We start from the raw sequence: 18,526 nt of genomic DNA on the forward strand, positions 1-18,526 counted from the left end.
TTGTGTGATCGGATTTGCTGTCACAAAGTGTTCTTGCACTGACGACCCACCCTTCTCAGTACTGTCTCCACTCAGTTTTACTCATGCTGGGTACGGCTTCCACAATTCTCACCTCTTAGTCTGTGACTTTGTGACAACTCTTCCTTCAAGGCCCAAGCCAAATCCATGCCCCCAATAAAAACCAGCTTCCAGATACTTCTTTCCTGGGTCTTAACTACCTGGTCCACTTATTCGTCACTCAAATGATACCACAGATACCGTTAAGCATCTTTTACCTGCCTGCCCCTGCCCCACCTCCTGCTGGATCAGAGAGCTTCTCCGGGGCCTTGCGTTTTTTTTTTTCCTTCCCAATGGTGAGCACAGTGCAGCAGATGCTCAAAACCTGTTTGAAGATACAATAAAGTGATCTCAATTATATTCATTTCTGTTTATTAATGCTGCACACTGCATCTTAGACTGGATGCACATTACCAAGAGATCTGCTGTATTACGGATTTAAGATGACCACATGCAGAGGTGAAACAATGCCTGGCCAGTGGCCACCTTTTTCTCCTGGCATGGTGGACTTTTAGCAACTTAGAATTCAAATACTCAGCAATTGCCTTCTAAACATTCCTTCAGAAGGATTCATTTCCCTGAACAATTACTCATCTCTGAGTAATAATTTCCTTTTCCTCTCTTTAACAAAACTGCAATGATTGAAAGACAGGCTGACACTGAAAAAAATTTCTTTACAAAACATATGGATCTGATGTTCATAATAATTTCTATGCTTAATTTGTGAATTTGTGTGTGTATATTTATTAATTCATCATCTGTGACTATTTCCTTGTAATACTTGCATTACAAGGAAAGTTTGTAAAAATTTCAAATGTAAATAATTTTAAACCAGGTGATATTTTTTATCATAAACAGACTATTTAAATTTTTTTCATTTGATTATATTATTAAACTGTATCTAGTTGTCCTTTTCTTTATAGTACTTTTTCTTTATCAATTTTTTAACCTGAGATCTTTTATTCTTTAATTTGTTTTTCCAAGAGTAAGATAATTTTTTACTCCCACACATTTTCCCAGCACCCTGGAGATGGCCAATTCAGATCTTCATCTATTTTTTAAATAGCCATCTTTTCAATTAAAAAATCTTTGTCTTTTAAAAATTTCTTGTATTTATAAGAATTAGATGATACGTGTGCATTTCAAAAAATTAGAAAATAGAGATAAATGCATGCTCACAGGTTGCTTCTCCTTTGGAATATCCTCTTCTCTCAGATCCTCTAAACACCTTCTTCTCTTTCAAAATATATCGGAATCCTGTCTCAGAGTAACTTTTTCTATCCTTCCCATGGAGTTTGTTTAGTCTAAAAGAGGTCAAAATTCAACTGTCTATAAAGGTGATGTACAAAAGGAAACCATTCAGATGTAAAGCAATAGAGAATAGTGTGGTCTGTGGGAAAGTAGACAGACTAACAAATTTTCAGACAAAAGGACTGGATGTAGCTGTTCAACTGCCAATGTATCCTGACTCATGAGAATTTATGACCCACAAGTAGCAGGAAAGCAGTTTTTTTTTTTTAATTAGTAAAAATGATAAGGATGGCTAAAATTTTTAGGTACTTTCTTTGGGCCAGGAACTGAAATTTGCAAGCCTTTCAACATGGCATATTTGCAATGAGCTTGAAAAAAATCATATGTTCTTCTCCCCAATATTCAGCTCTGCTGTAGGCAGTGCTCACCTTCCTGCTGGTCACATCTGGCACTTCTGGGCGTGGTTCTTCCCTTGGATGCTTTTCTGCCTCTGCAGGTGCTAGTGAATCAGCAGATGGGTTGGGTCCACTCTTCTCCTTTATTGCCCAGTAACCTTAGAATTCTCTGTACCACCATATAAGATGGTGTGCTTTCCTTCACATGGGTTAACTGAAGAGAATTACACACTAGGAGAGGGACACTGGAAGCCGTGGGCTTAAAATGACTCTTGAGGGTCCCAAAGGGAAGGGATCTGATCATTTAAAATGTTCACCTGATCCTATTTGGATTCCCTCACTGTTCTAAATTGCTCCTTTTGTTTTCAAATTGTCATCTTTCTCCCAACGCCTTTCCTCATTCTTGGTTTCCCTGTGTGAATCTCAACGTACCTTTTAAAAAGCTCCAGACCCCAAACCCACTTATTGGCACAGCATGTCCCCCTCCCCAACACAATCTTCCCACTGTCCCATCAGCCGTAAGTTTTTCTGCGTCTGAGAAAATGTCCTAGGAAGTAGTCCATTACCAGTACGATCAGCGTGGTCTACTGGCGTCCCCCTTCCACAGAACAGTCTCTCCTAGTCTTGGGATGTCATCTCTGAAGTGCCTCCAAATAAAATTGGGCCCCTCATGGTCTCCTCACAAGTGTGATGTGCAGGCATGCTGGTTGGATCAAACACAAACACCCTGGAGGATGAAGACAGAATAATCAGGCCTAAGCAAGAACCAAAAGGGCTAAAAAAAAAAAAAAAAAAAAAAAAAAAAGCCTCATGGCTGCATAAATCGTGAGGAGTGTGCAAGCTGGGACACGTTATATCTCAAAGGGGCATCTTTGCCCAGCTGAGCTGCATGTCGCCACAGAGTGATGTGCACAGATGTTGTGTTTTGAAATCGAATTTGTTTGCATTGGCTCATTTTTTTTTTTAATTAAAGACACTTTGTGGGGGTAAATAAAACCTGCTTTCAGGTTAAATATGACTTATGTTTTACCAGTTTATGACTCCTAGACTAAAGCCATGTAAACCTGTAGGAATGAGAAAATATTTTTCCAACCATTTCCTAACTTACAAGTCACCTTTCTCTCCAGAATCCATGTCTTGAAAGTCATATTTTTGTGCAAAGCAATGTTCTTTCCATTACCCACTCCCTTCCTCTTCACATCTGCTGAGAATTAGACAGGGCTGTTTTCTTCATAAGACAGAATAGACCTTTGAGTTTTGACTGTATTCTTTGCCAGCAGCCTTTGTTGTTCTCATTTCCAGGTGAGGATTGGGGATATAAGTGATTTTTCTCTTTCACTTGCATTAGGTAAGAGATGGATTTTAGTCTTGAGGCCCTTCTCCTGAAAGGGTCCCTTCTGATGCTCTGGGAGGGGCCTTACTGCTGTATTCCCATGGTCAAATGAATTCTGTAAAATTTGCACAAGTTAGATAGTTTCACCATCATCCGCTAAGACTGTTTTCTCTTTCCGTTCCGTCCTTCTCTGTCACATTTTCTCTGTGTCTAATTGGTTTATTGCAGCGGCCACAGGCATTTTGTGGACTTGAGTAAGGAAAGTACAGTTGGTAACGCATGGTGTTTGGGATATGTTTTTGTAAGTCTCCTCACTTCCATATGTAGATAAAGCATGGCCAGCCTTTCTGGCGTAGAAATGGCTTCCAGAAACACTCTAATTGCCCACTGTGCTGACTTATCAGCACCACAAAAAGGCACAAAGCCAGGTGTCTCTCAAAATAAGAACATGTCCCTAAGTGACCAGCATTGGGTAGAATGTGAGTAGATTAGGAAAAACATGCTACAGATGAAACTGAATTATGTGTCGACAGAAAGTGATAAAACTATTGTCAGATGAAAAAAATCAATGGGCTTCCAGTCAAAAACGTAGGGAAAGTGTTATAGAGGCTATTAATTAAAAAAAAAATTATGTTTTCTTTTTCTGGGTTTTGTGATATTTGTCACATAAAAATTGCAGTTTGTTCTTGTTCTATATAAATATTTGCTTTCATACATAATTTTACCTTTGTGATTTTGTGTTTTTCTTAAAGAGGATCACCCTACCCTATAGTATAAGCAACAGGACCCTTGTTGGCATGAAGTTTTTTTTTAAACAAAGTACTGTGATTATATATTGCAAAAATCAGGCCATTGAAACAACCCAAACACGCAGAAAAACCACTGATGAAACAAAGCCATAATGGCTGTCAAAATGAGCTGTTTTGGTCACTACAGTTCACTCTCTTTAGGAACTCAGCATGTACCAAACAGGACTTAGATACTCCCTCTGCCTCCAACCACTGTCTCCTCTACAAACTCCTAATGATTTACATTTAATTTCTGTACTTACCATAAATAGTTAACTTCCCAATTTTTATTCTCTGAATAAAATTTTTGGTTTAAACTGCATAAATTATGTGTACTTTTTTGATTCAAGTTGTATAGATTTGTTTGCTTCTTGCCTAATCACACAAACGTCATCTTCTTTAGTTGCACTTCGGAGCAACAAGGATCAGATTGATTTAGCATTCCCTATGCCAGACACTGTGCTAGGCAGTACTGTGAGAGAGCAGTGAGAGGGGTGGGAATATAAACAAACATGAAAGAGACGTCACCATTGCTCTCAAGAAGCTCACAGTCTGCTGGGAAAGACTCATGGTCCAGGAGGAGAGACATATTTAAATGCTGTGCTGTGGGAAGAAAAAGGTGAAGTTGATTAACTGCGCGGGGAGGAGGGGGTGGTCAAGAAGACTTCCTATGGGCATTAAAATTTGAGCCATGTCTTGAAGAATGAAAAATAGCTTATCATGTTGAGAAAGCGAAGAGTATTCAGGGAGAAAGAGTAGTAGGATTATGGCAAAGATGCATGATTAAGCATGATATGTTGAGATGAAAGGAGCAGCTGAATAAGATGTACACAGAAGGGCATCAGGAATGAGAACAGAGTGGGCTGGGGCCAGACCAGGGCCCTTCCTGAAAGTTTATTAGCAGTATGTCATCATTATATTTGTGTCTGGAAAATGCATTCTAGGTAACTTTCTTTGGCTCCGTGCATTCGGGGAAACAGATGCAAATATACATTTAGTTTAGTTGGTATTGCTGGACTAAAAGTTGCTGGGACATGATACCCCTTAGACGGAGTTCAAAGCTGTATTAGGAGGGATCTGAAGCATGAACTTCTGGTTCTTACAAGCAGTGATGTCAGTGACAAGTAGTTTGACAAAACATTTCTAATTTTCAAACTGAGCAAACAATAATATTTTTTAATACTGGTACCCTTTGATTAGTGGCCCACTCACCTAATTCCTCCACCTCAGATAGCTGTGTCTGTCTTCCTACAGAGTGTTTAAAATCAGTACTGTGCAGCTGTTATGCTACTATACAAAATTACCTCAGGTTCCTACTTTCACAGCATTAATTTGGAATTGAAGATGAAATAAACTAGATTTCATAAATTCAACCCACTGGATTCTGAAACAATATTTTGTGCTGAAAACATACTTATAATGTAATTTTGCTAAAAATTATACCTCTGTACGCTCTTAGTTTTATGAAAATAGATTAGTACAAGATTATGTTTAATTTTGAGCTTGTATTCCTTTAGCAAGAAATTAATCATTTAAGTATTCTTAAATGTGATTCTATTATTACGATCTATCACCTAGGCTAAGAATAAAATGAAGACATTAAATAAAATTTACATAAAGGGTAATAATAAATTAATTTAGCAGGTTTTACATGCATTTCTTACCTTGTCTAAAACAAATGCCTTCCTTTTCTAATTTTTACAGCAAGTATACTTTCAATAAATGATTCAAGAAAGCAATGTCTTATTTATGAGTTAATAAGCATCACCAAACGATGCTAATGAAAGGATACACATACTTACGCAACAGCAGCAGACTGAAAATAGAGATAATATAACAATCAGTATTTTTCTTTTTCCAATAATTCTTGCCCACAGCAAGTCTAACCTGATTTCTTCTTTGCCTTTTCTAAGATTTGTGCTAATAACAAAACAGAGGCAGAGAAACCAGTAATCACTACCTACCCCCCCATGAACTTCCCAAAACAATTTTGTCTACTTGGCTAATTTTTTAAATCAAATTTATCCTCTAAATCTAATTCGCAAGTTTAAAAATGAGTGTGGGGTGTGTGCGTGTGTGTATACACCTACTTGAGAAAGTTCCCTCAAGTAATTCTAGCCTCCCCAAATACACTATTGGATCAAGAAATCATAGCTTTCAGAAAGTGTAAAATCACATTTACAAAAGCATCACACTCCAGGAAAGGAATGTCATTTCTGATTTGCAAAGCTCACAGGGAGGGAGAGGATCCCTTCATTTGTCATCCCTTCAGATTCTGAGGCGAGGGACCTTGCCATCAACAGCAGAGAAAATCACCTCGTTCTTTCTGAATTTCCATCACCATCACAGAGAAGCTGTAGGCTAACATCATTCTTTCTTCCTCCCATCCTCAGACGAAATAATCTGAATTAAAGACAAAAAGATATTAAATGCAAGTGTACACATCCCCAAGCCAAAAATCTAATATGATTTTTTCAAAGAGTTGTTCTATACCGATTGTAATCCTCCAAATAATGTCGGCAAAGGAATGCGCCAATGTGGGGCTGGGGTACAACCATCAATCTTTGTATCACGGAGCACTGGGCTGCCACTAATTATTTAAAATAATCATCCAAAGTGATTCATGGTAAGCAAGCATTTTAAAGGCACTGATAAAATTTAAAGGTAAGTTACAAACAAAAATATTGAATTTCTTTGATCTGGTAAAGTTCTTTTATTTGTGAACTTTTAATGATGATCTCTAAAAACGTTATTCCTCTCAAGAGCCCAAAGCACAAAGCAGTCAAATTCCAGTTCCTTCTCAGAATACCTGACTCAGCAGATCGAGAGAAGATACTACAGTGTGTCCATTTTCCACACAGAGAAATCAAGGCCCTCGTACATCTCTCTCTCTTTATTAACATTTGAACCCCTAAAATGCTATTTGAAAATTCAGTGATGATCAGAATATTTTCAAAGGAAACTTTCAAAGTCTGGATGCCTGGGCATCACCCATCATCCACCATGTGTTCGGACATGGTGGAGATGAGGATGCATGGCCCGCACTGGTTTAGCGAAGATGAGGTTGAGCTGGTTCTTCGGTCTTTGTGGGGTTTTCATGTTTGGGTTGTTTCAAGTTGTCAGTATTCCCTGGAACACTAAGCTTGGAACTTCAAATGTGTTATAATGTTGAAGTCAGTGTAGCTATTCTCCAAGTTACATATCCCAGAGAGCAATTTCCAAAGGAGTCAGGTCTATGTAACAGCATCAGAGGGAAAAAGGAGCTTGGTTGTTCAGTGCACACTGCATGAACCACCATTTATTCCCTTCGTACTGTCTGTTCTAGATAGCAACAGACACCATGAGAAATGGAGGGAAACTCAGGCTATTCCTTGCCTTTACACAACTGCAATTATAAAATAAGATAGTAAAAAAAAAGATCATTTCAAGCTTCTTGATTTTTGTACTACTAGGGGTAGAAACCCTCTAGAAGGATTTTTTTTTTTTTTTAAAGAAAATGTGAATTTGAGGGGAAGGTATAGCTTAGTGATAGAGCACGTGCTTAGCATGCACAGGTCCTGGGTTTAATCCCCAGTTATTCCATTAAAAATAAATAAATAAATAAATAAATAAATAAATAAATAAATAAATAAACAAACAAACCTACTTCCCTCCCCCTTCCCTCCCCCCCCCCAAATACAAGAAAATGTGGAGTTTTTGGTAGAGGTCTGAGTTAATCTGAACGGGAAAGACAGACACAGGAGAGCTAAACTGCGCTGCTTATTCAAACATTGAGAATGTTTTGCTTTCTCAGGGGAGCCCAAGGGCCAGGAGGCTTGGGGGTCTAGGGACTTGAGGAGGAGATGAGAAAAGGTCCCAAGTACTGCTATGGACCAGCACGAGGCAAGATGATCCGTGAGAAGTTTCCAGCGGTAGGGATGGCAGAACAAATTAAAGAATGGCAGTCACCAGAATTCACATGCTGTAACATCCTGCTCTACAGCAGGATGCAAGTGGTGCTCAGTGCCTGGTGGATGGGGCGGGGGCGGGGGGGGCAAAAGTGGGGTCAACAACACTGAGAAGACAGTAGCCACAGACTGGCGCTGTGGAGAGGAGAGGGAGGGCTGGGGACTGAGCTTACGTGACAACAGCAACATTAATATTCACAAGGAACAGGAATCCTTTCAGATATTTCTGCTTATGTTTTAGAATCCATGACCCACATTTTTAAAAGGTTACACTTACAACATTGTAAACTGACTATACATCGATTTATCTATCTATCTACCTATCTATCTATCTATCTATACACACAAAAAGGTTACCCTTAAACTGGTATCTAAATTATACATGTTTCTAGTATGAAACCATCCAAGAGGAGAGGTAATTGAGGGTATGGATTTTGGGTTCAAATGCTGGCTCTTGGCTTCAGTTTCCTCATCTACAACATGGAGATACTTGATGTGAGGATGGAAGCAAAGACTCTCAGCTCAGCCCTGAGCAGTACTATTGCCTTAAATGAGAAATATTCTTTGATCCAGTTTTGAGACATTGGGAGAGTTATTTTCTCAGATGTTCATACTACCAAAAAAAGAACTCCTTTTTTCTTAAAAATGTTGTTTTACATTATAGACAAATCAGTATTGTCAAACACTAGATTAATCAAGACCCTTCAGGTTGCAAATGACAAAAACCCCAATTTAAATGGGCTTAACTAGAAAAAGGGATTTATTTGTCCTGATAAGCGACAAGAAGAGGGCCTTCAATCTGATTAAATCCATGACTTTAAGACTATAAAGAATCTCTCTCATCATCTCTCAGCTCTGCTATCCTCTGTGGGATTTGACATCAGGCTGACCCTCTCCATATAGTGGTCACTTGTCACTGTCAGGCTTAGACTGATATTGAGGAGAGAGAGACCTTCTCTCAATGGTTCCCACAAAAATCCCAGATTTGAGTCTTACTGGCTTTGAATGAATCAAGTACCCATCACTGTACCAACACATGGGCTAGAGTAGTGGAATACTCTGACTGGCCAAACCTGGGACACCTGCCACCCTTGGAGCAGGTGAGGTGGCTCATGCATCACACTTGAGTAGGGGAAGGAGTGACTCCCTAAAAGGATTAGAATGCTACCACAAGCACAATGGGAAATGGATGCTGTAGAGAATCCATAAAAACCATGAATGACACTGGTACTAGAAGACAAGGACAGCAATGGTGCAAAGGCTTTATGTACCACACGTACAGAAAGAATAGGGTTTGACCCACCATGTGGTAGAAGGCACTTTATAACAGCCTAGCCAACCATTCTATGCTAGTTTATCTTCTCTAATAGAGAAAATGCATCAATATACCATCAATACATAGCCAATTATATCAGTCACATAATAAAATTGTTTGAGGTTTCTTATCATTCCCTGTTTTGTGTCTTACCTTTGTATTTTTTTTTACTTATGCTATTCTAGTAGGAAGATTTTTTAAAAAGTTTCTCTCCAAATGAAGCTTAAATATTTTTAGAGGCAGCTAAAAGAATTTTCTCTCCTTACAGTTCTTCCTGTTTTAACCCCTTCTTGCCTCCACTCCTCCTGTCTCCATCTGTTCTCCCAAGACTCTGATATATTCCATGAGTGATAAGAAAGCAATCACAGAGAAAAGGTACCCTCTACCTTGTCATTGTGGTGGAAGGGTCTATGAAATGACAGAATCTTAAGCACCTTAGAGCCAGGGGAAGCCACAGGATGTTGGTAGAATTCAAGGCAGGAGGATATTGGTGTATTAAGAACATCTGTCATAGCTCTCCACACAGTTGTTAGGAGTTATTGGTTGTATGGTTATAATAGTGAAAATAGTGTATGTGGCAAGAATGTAATTCCAGTACATTGGGAAGGATTCCTCACTCTTTGAAATTCTTCAAGAATCAGAGCTGAAGGAGAACAGAGGTAAATAAGGAAATAAGCAGAGTTGATGGGATCTTCCCTTGAGCTCAGGACTGGCTAGCATCCCTGGTTTGGAAAGGAAACAGTGTCAGATGAGGACCACATGAAGGAACTTGGGGGAAAAGCCTCAAGGGGACAGTGAGCTTTAAAATCCAGCCAGGGAGGCTATTTCTGACAGTCCAGGAAGTCAGCACTTCGCCTTCAGGAGAGGTCGGCCTTCACTCACGGTTCCCAAACCATTAGAATCACCTAGGGAGCACGTCACAGCAGACTCTGGGCTCCACGTCAGGCACACTGAATCAGAATGGGGCTGGGTGGATAGAGGGTGGGGTACTTAGTCTATGCCAAACACTGTTCCAGGCACTCTTATTATTTTAGGCACTACTATTATAATAGCCAACAGTGTATTATTTAACTCATTCAGCCATCTCATTAGCCAGGTATAGGTCCCTTTTACAGGTGACGAAGCTCAGGCTCAGACTGGTAGCAAGTCACAGATCTGTGATTCAAATCAAGGTCTGCCTCTAAAGCCTTCTTAACCCATGCACTCTGCCAGACCTGGGAGTGAGGGAATCCAGATATACTCAAACTAGAGGCTTTATTATTTTTATTTAGCAGCCAGAAAAAAAAGTTCAGAAATAGTATCCTTTTTTTATGATGCCATTCATTTCATATGTAATGTCTTTTAAAATAAAATTTATTTTTTGAACAGTTTTAAATTTTCAAAAAAACAATGAAGACAGAAGAAAGAACTCCCATCTACTCTGCACCTAGGTTCCCGTTATTACCATCTAACATCAGTATGTGGTATATTTGTTACAATTGATGAACCAATACTGATACGCTATTAAGTCCATATGTCGCCCTTTTTCAAGTATATTATTTAGAATCAGCATACTGTGGCAAGACTCAGGATTATCTGAAATGGTTCAAATGGTGTTGGGCAAAGAATTTAGCTGCTGAATTTCATTTTATTTATCTCTAAAGTGGAAATAATAAAAATAATGATTTCACAGGGACATGTTGATGTATTTGAAGAGGACCCCATACCTAATGCTGTTTTCCTTTGCCTGGATCTAGTAGAGGCCAAAACATTTCGGTTAGGACTGCAAAAAACAGTAAAGAAGCATGTGATTTTTATCTGCAGCCAAGTGGTATACCCTACTGACTTCTAGAATAAAACAGATTTACACGACAGGACACACTGGCCAGGCAAAGCCCCGGAGCACAGAGGAACCACACTCGCATCATCCAGGAAGCTCTCTTTCAAGGCGAAGCATCAAGAAAGGGGTGAGGCTCTGCCTGTCCAATTCCCGGTCAAAAATCTCATCAATTGGTTGAAGTCACTCCCCCTTCCTTGGGGAGAAGAGCCAGGAGATGCAAGGCTAAGAGCATATTAATGGCAATTGGGCAGCATTAGAAGTGAGATTTACAATTAAGAATTGACCTACTTGTGTGAGCTCAAATGTTTGTGTCTAGCAGAAGTAGATACAAAAAAAACCTCATTTTTTCCAAAAAGCTCATTCTGCAACAAATATTGATTTTTATTTTTGAGCCAAGACAGTGGTATTTTGGCTTCAGAAATAGTTCAGTTGCTAACAGTGAGTAGGCACTGATGTAGGGTTGTGAAAAAACAAAAAAATCTATTTGGGGACGAATCTCTTTACTATGACTATAGGAAGTCAAATGATTGAATCCATTAATTGCATTTTCTTATAGTGGTTTCCAAAACTGGCTCATCTATGGAGCCATCTTTTTGAAAATATAGTTTCTTAGTTTCTACTGGATCAGAACATCCATGAATGAGGCCAAGGTCTTCTATTTTTGAAAAGACTAGGAACTCTGATGATCAAAGATGTGGGGACCCACTGGTATACACACTAGAGGGACACTGAACACTGAAATCTTATTTGGAGAGAAAAACAAAATTTTTTCTTAAAAAACCATAGTTCTGAGTTACTAAGATATATAAAAATAGCACTCTATTTTACAAACTTTCTTTATTTTGGAAATCTTTCCAAATAAGTAAAATATTTTAATCTCTGCAAAACTAGTATATCATATAGTTTGCCCGGTTATGGACTCTAAAATACTGGCAGGCAGGCTGCTGGAAAAGTTAAACTTTTAGGCAGTTTGTAATTTGGGGATACACATGCTATACCTATGTTTATATCCTCACCGTTTCCTGAGAAGGTGAACCTTTTGAACAGACTGAAATATAGATACTTCCTAGCCAACGTTAAAAATAGGAGCATGTTTGAAATTTGCACACTCATCCCGCTTTGCGTACTTCTGGCCCCCACCCACGGCTTTCTCCAGCTTCTATCCACGGCTGCACAACCAGCACATCCTTTTCTTAACGAGGCTTCTCTCTGGCTACACATTAATGCAGATACCATTGACGCTGTTTCTGTGTCAGCAATAATGTTTTGTCCTTCCTGTGTCATCCAGGGAGCTCTGGATTCTTTCTGAACAAGAGCCTGTTAGTCCTCTCTGCACTGGCGTAGGGGTTGGGGGTGGGAGGGGTCAGTATTTTTTTGAAAGCAGCTCAGTGTGAACTCAGCAGATTCACAGAGTAGATCAGGGTGGGAAGTAAATCAAAAATTGGGAATACAAGTTTGTTTCTGCTGCTTTTTTATTTAAAATAATTTTTTTTTTAATTCAGGGAGGAAAATCAGCCTATCCATTTACTTATGTCTGCCAGCTCCTACTCTACTTGGTAGTTTTCTCTTTGCCTGGTTCTAAATATACATTATTATCTTTGCATTCTCATGCTTTTACTAGACTTTTGAATTAGCAAATTTTTGTTAATTGCTATATCAGTTAGCGCTTGCTGTATAACAAATCACCCCACAATTTACCTGCTTGAAAAAACAGGTGCTTATTTAGCTCGTAATTCTGAGAGCTGGACAAATGGTTCTTCTCTAAGCTGACTTGACTGTTCCTTGCTGGGCTTACTTGTGTTGTATGTGGTGAGGTGGTGGTGGGACTGGGGGCTGGCTATTGTAGGATGGCCTCACTCATGTCTGGCCATTGGGAGGTTGTTGACTGGGGCCTGGCAGGATACAGTACCTCAAATCTCATCCTTGAACCCTCTCATCTTTTAGGAGGCCAGCTTGGGCTCCTTTGCAGGCTGACCTCAGAGTTCCAACCACAGTAAAAGATAACAAGACCCAGTGTGCAAGTCTCTGCCTGCTTCGTATTTGCCTGTCTTATCATCCAAATCAAGTCACATGTCCAAGCCCAGACTCAAGGAGTGGGGAAACAGACTCCACCTCTTGATGGAAGGAACTTCAAATTCACATTGAAGGGGTCTGCCTCCTGGGATAGGAAAAAATGGTGGCTATTTTTACAAACTACTGCAAATGCCTAGTGTGTGAAAAGCTTAACATTTGAAAAATAGATAAGGCATCGGCCATGGTTTAATGGCTGGAGTTGATATTTCATTTTAGCCTACATCCTGACATCGTTGCAAGTCAAGCAAACTCAATCTCATTCAGCAACACAAATCCCTATTTTTTTTCCCCCATGTTTGTTTTCAGATTACTCACAGAACTAGCTGCTACACAGAGCGGCTGCAGAGGAACAGAAGTGTGGGTGATTCTGGATGGGGGTGGTGAGAAAAGGCTGCCCGTGCGTGCTCTGTCAGAGTAGGTCTCTCAGGATAGTCAAGTGAGCCTTCATCCTTCCGTGATACCACCATAGGTGGGGGAAAAGCTGACAGACACAGAAGGACGCTCTGTTTTCTCATGAGAGCAAATAGATGTAGTGTCACTGGGGGCGGAAATTCTCATTTGTTGTTTTGTTTTTGTTTGTTAGTTTTTTAAAATTCCATATATGAGTAAAATCATAAGGTATTTATCTTTCTCTGTCTGATTTCACTTAGCATAACACCCTCAAGGTCCAAACCAAATCAAAGACAAACACAGAGAGGGGAAGGATAGCTCAGGGGAAGAGTGCATGCTTGGCATGCATGAGGTCCTAGGTTCAGTCCCCAGTACCTCCATTAAAACAAATAAATAAACCTAATTACCTCCTCCCACCCCAAAAAAATAGAAACACAGAGACACAGAAAACAGACTAGTGATTAAAAAGGGGGACAGTGAGGGGGAGGGTGAAATAAGTAAAAGGGATTAACTGTAATGGTGATTAGAAATTAAATTTTTGGTGGTGAGCACATTGTAGGGCATATAGAAGCAGAAATATAATGTTCTACACGTGAAATTTATATAACGTGATAAATCAGTGTTACCTTAATTTTTAAAAAGTGTATGTGCATGATTTTGTGAAGAGGCATAATTGGTGACTGAAAGAAAGGGCATTTAGCTGAGACCCAACCCCTGGATAAGAGACAGAAACTGAGACAAAAATTCTGGGAAACTGTCACAAAGCAAGCTCACGCTCCATGTGATCACATCTGAGAATCCTTCAGTCTGAGGAGGGTGGCAATTCTCATTAGTCTGGACATCAGTGCAACTTGGCCCTATTTTTTAGTTTCCTTGTTTATAGTGAGAGAGAATCAGGTTGTAGTAAGATCTTTTCTCCCTACCCACCCCCTCCTCCTCACCCATGAACAGATTTTGTGGATTGTGGTTTTCAGAAAATAGTCCTCACTTTCCCAGATGGCCTGCTTGGTAAAGGCCCCTGGTTGGTCACTAAAGAAATACCTTCCTTCCTGACACACAATAAGGTTCAGCCTTGCTTGGTGTCTTCTGGGACAAAACAAGTCTTAAGTGATGGGCAAATAGAGTGTTGTCGGAATTTTCGGTATACCTCAGTTTTGTAAAATCCTGGGAGAGAGGAAATAAGTGTAAAAACACAGCTTTGGAAGAGAATTTAGTTATATGGATCCATGCCCCAGGGGCCCTCTTCAGCTGTCAATCCCTGTGGGAGGAGCATGACCAAGGGCCTTAGGCCCCTGGACCCTCGGCCCCTCCTCCACCAGAGCACTGTGCTCTTATCTGTTTTGGGATTTTGCATTGGGATTTACATTGGGATTTTGCAAACTACTTCTTTTGATGAAAGATTCCTGACGTTAAGACTTCATTGTGTAGGTGAGGAACTGGACACTAGTGTGTGCCACTGTTTCTAGTTGCTTTCATGATTATGTAAAACATCCAGATTATGCCATTTTATACCCCCATTTGTAGATCAAGAATTGAAAGTAATCATGAGGTAATGGACTGGGGTTGGGAGATCTGTGTTCAGATTCTGGCTCAGTTATTTAATATCTTTGCTGGATTAAATTTTGGGCCTCTGTTTCCTCATCTGTGAAATAAATAGATGGTGGGGCAGAAAGTTAGATAAGGAATTTTTAAAGTAATTTTCCAGTTCTAATAGCTTCTTATTTTATGGCTGTAGGTAGTAAGGACCAGTAATTTTCTTTCCTGCTTTGGCTTATTTAAATTGTCCCATATATCAAATCACAATAGATTAAAAAATTACACTGAGTCTGTGATCTATCCTTCAATGAAGCATGTTAAGGAAGCTTAGTTCTTTGATCACTGCCTGGCTAGTGATTTAGTAAGGACTAAACTGTGCAGCAAGAAACAAAGAGCTGATTGCTATAGTTTAAAAACATAAAATGTTCTTCTCTGACGTAAAAGAATTCTAAAGGTAGGAAGTCCACAACAGGTATTGTGGCTTTATAAATAAGTTTCATTGCATGTGGCTACTAACCTCAAGTTTACCTCCTAATTCAAGATGGCTGCTAGGATGCAAGCCCTTGAATCTATATTCCAGGAGCAAGGGGAAATTGACAGAGGGAGGCATCCTTTGACTAGGGAATGAAGTTCATTATCTGGGCATGTTGCCACTCCAAATAAAACTGGGGTCCTGTTACTAAGAAGAAAGAGGACCAGCCAGCAGGCTCTGCATAGCCAGTTATCTCAGCTGGATTCCTTGGCCATTTCCTCAGCCCTGCGCAGCTTTCTCCCAAATACAAGGGCCAATCTGAACAAACTCCTCTGTTTGCCGACACCTTGAAGCTGGGAGAGGAGCTTGGAAGGGAAGGCACTACCTTGTTGACTGAGGATCTGAAGGAACATTTCACAGGTGAAAGGCAGCAAGTGTATTTTAGTGTAGATGCTACTTGAGGAAATTGCTATTTTTGAATTATTATAATGAAAGTATTTTTCAATTTTGCCTAGGAAATAAACTAATTTCCACCTTCCTAAAAAAAAATCTCAACAACAGTTTAAAATAACTCTGTTCTTGCTATGAATAAATTCCACAGCTTAGCAAAAGGAAACAGGGGGAGACATACAAAGCTTTTTCTGTAGTTTTAAAATAATAGCTCACCCTCGAGCTTGGATTAGATAAAATAGTCACTTGGGCAAAAGCACCTCACTTCCTGAGGCTCTGTTTTCATCTTTGCTGTTAAACCCACAGGCTGCGTTCTCACTATGGTTTTGTTTTGTTTTTTAATAATCTTGGTTCATCTGGCTGGTCAAAAATGCCTAAGAGCTATGTGGATTCTAAGAAATTTAAAACAAAACCCAGTCAAAACCAAAGCAGACTGATGGCCGAAGTCAATTTAGGACAATGCTTCCATTCAAACATTCTGGTTCTGTATTCATATTTGTCACAGATCCCTGTTCCCCACCTGTGACAGTTAATTTTGTGCATCAGCGTGGCAGCCAACAACTCACATATTTGGTTAAACACCAGTTTAGATTTAAAGATGTGAAGGCATTTTTTAGATGAGACTACGATTTAAATCAATAAACCATCAGTGGATGGGCCTTATCCTATCAGTTGAAGGCCTTAAGAGACAAAGACTGAGGTGACCAGAGAAAGAAGAAATTCTGCTTCCAGACTGCAACATCAACTCTGTCCTGGGTCTCTAGCTGCCAGCCTGCCAGCCTTCTCTGCCTCCACAATCGCATGGATCAATTTCTTAAAACCTTGACTGACAATGAGTGTGTATATGTCCATGAATAACTGAAAAATTGTGCTGAACACTGGAATTTGACACAACATTGTAAAATGATTATAAATCAATAAAAAATGTTAAAAAAAAAAACAAACCTTCACTGATTGATAGTAGATAGACAGATAGACAGACAGACAGACAGACACATATTGGTACTTTTTCTCTGGAGAACCTTGACTAATACACCATACCATGAATGTTTGTTTACAAGCCCATTTTTGCTGCTTCTCACTTCTGTAATCCATTTATTCCAAACAGATTGATAAAGGCTATTAGGTCTAAAGGGTTAAAGGGTATGACTTCTGGTGTGAGATTGGGTTGGTATCACACTACCACGGTTATATTCCCTGGATAAGTCTCTTGTCTCTCTGAGCCTCAGTGTCTCCATCTGAAAAATGGGTAATGACACTGATTTGATGATAAAATGATGATGATGTAATGACAACAAAAAAACCCTGCTTTTTCAGAGCACTTCCTATGTGCCATGTGAATGTGGATTCTCTTTTCCTTCCCACACAGCCTTAGAAGGTGAGACTCTGTGGTTCCGAGATTCACAGGGGCTAAGGAGCTTGTCCAGGTTCACACAACCAGTGAGTGGTAGGTGCAGAATCATACCCAGCACCACGCTGCCTCTGTAACCCACGTGAAGACCCTAGTCTGTGCCTGGCACAGAGCGGATGCTCAGTATTAATTCCCTTCTACTTTCCTTTCACTGCCTTTTGTCTGATTATTCAACTGTTTCTGCAAATGTCAGAGCCAGTGAAAGCAACAAAGTGTTGTACCATTCAATTTATAGCTCTCGGGCAGTCAGGCATCTGCCCCATGGTGATTCATTCTGCAACTTTCTTGCCAGGAACTGAATCTGAAAGCACAGACTGCCTGTTCCACCACAGCATCTCTGGTTGCCCCAGTATTTACACTGGCTGCTGGTCCGACTGGGAACTGTGGTAACCAACTGGACACAGCCACTGTCTATATGGCTGAATCCATCCCCAGAGCCAATCCCAAGCTGGTGTATTTGAATAAAAGCCTCACTGTCTCCACCTTCATGATGTAACTTAGAAGTAAGAATGACAAGCAGGTGCTGGTCTGACCCTCCCCTCCTAGGTTGGTGCTGCCCAGAGAGCAACTGCCTTTTCTCATTGGATTATGTTGAGGTGGAAGCCATGGGGCGTGGCACAAGAGTCACCCTCTCTCTGCCTCTTCTCTCCTCTCTTTGGAAAACACTAAAAAGATCTGTTCCGTTAGCACGAAGAATTTTATACATGTAAATTTTTAAGTGTTTTTTTGGCAAGCCCAGAGAGCTGTTCTATGACAGGCTACTGACCCTGCGTCTGCAGTTATTGTTTATCATCATAATAGGCATCCTTACATTATCGATGTCCCAGAATGCATCATTCATTTCATGCAAGGATGCTAATGACGGTACCAAATTATTCCATGATTCCAGGGGGAGAGGTTCTGAGAGTCCTCTGTAGTTGACATAACAACTGTTATACCTGTGCTTGGATTTTGATCAGCTTAAATAATTTAAGTTCAAGAATATTTTACCAAGATTGGTTTTATGCCAGCTGATTCCTTCAGGGCTTCCAATACAAATGCTTTGTTGGCACCATTATTTTTGTCATTAAGCTATTGCTATAAAACATATTTTTAAAAACAACTTAAAAATTTAGAACTTGAATTACACATTTTCATGGTCTGATGCAATGAACACTTGGAATTTGTTACAACTATACCTACAAATACAGTGTATAGTGTGGGTTGGAAGCCACAATGTTGGGATGTCAATTCCTTTCCAGCCTCCTGTCCCTCCGCTCTTCCCCAGTGATGCCAAGCTTCTTCCTGGC

General features: G+C 39.9%; 1 protein-coding gene across 6 annotated transcripts in view; it reads right to left on the minus strand.

The window, feature by feature from the left end:
- Positions 1-310: 310 nt before the first annotated feature.
- Positions 311-18,526, minus strand: part of BBS10 (Bardet-Biedl syndrome 10) — a 140,284-nt gene continuing 122,068 nt past the window's right edge. For 4 of the 6 annotated variants that reach the window (XR_010383129.1, XR_010383131.1, XR_010383130.1 and 1 more), the window contains 5 exons: positions 6,141-6,227; positions 5,627-5,640; positions 2,270-2,430; positions 1,237-1,361; positions 311-382 (listed from right to left, as the gene is read on the minus strand). The gene's annotated coding sequence lies outside the window, so the exon portion shown is untranslated. Of the gene's footprint in view, positions 383-1,236; positions 1,362-1,708; positions 1,808-2,269; positions 2,431-5,626; positions 5,641-6,140; positions 6,228-18,526 lie in introns of those variants that run through there. The other 2 variants (XR_010383132.1, XR_010383133.1) reach the window with 2 other exon arrangements.

This window comes from Camelus dromedarius, chromosome 11 (genome assembly GCF_036321535.1).
Source record: "Camelus dromedarius isolate mCamDro1 chromosome 11, mCamDro1.pat, whole genome shotgun sequence".
In the NCBI taxonomy this organism is placed as follows: Eukaryota; Metazoa; Chordata; class Mammalia; order Artiodactyla; family Camelidae; genus Camelus; species Camelus dromedarius.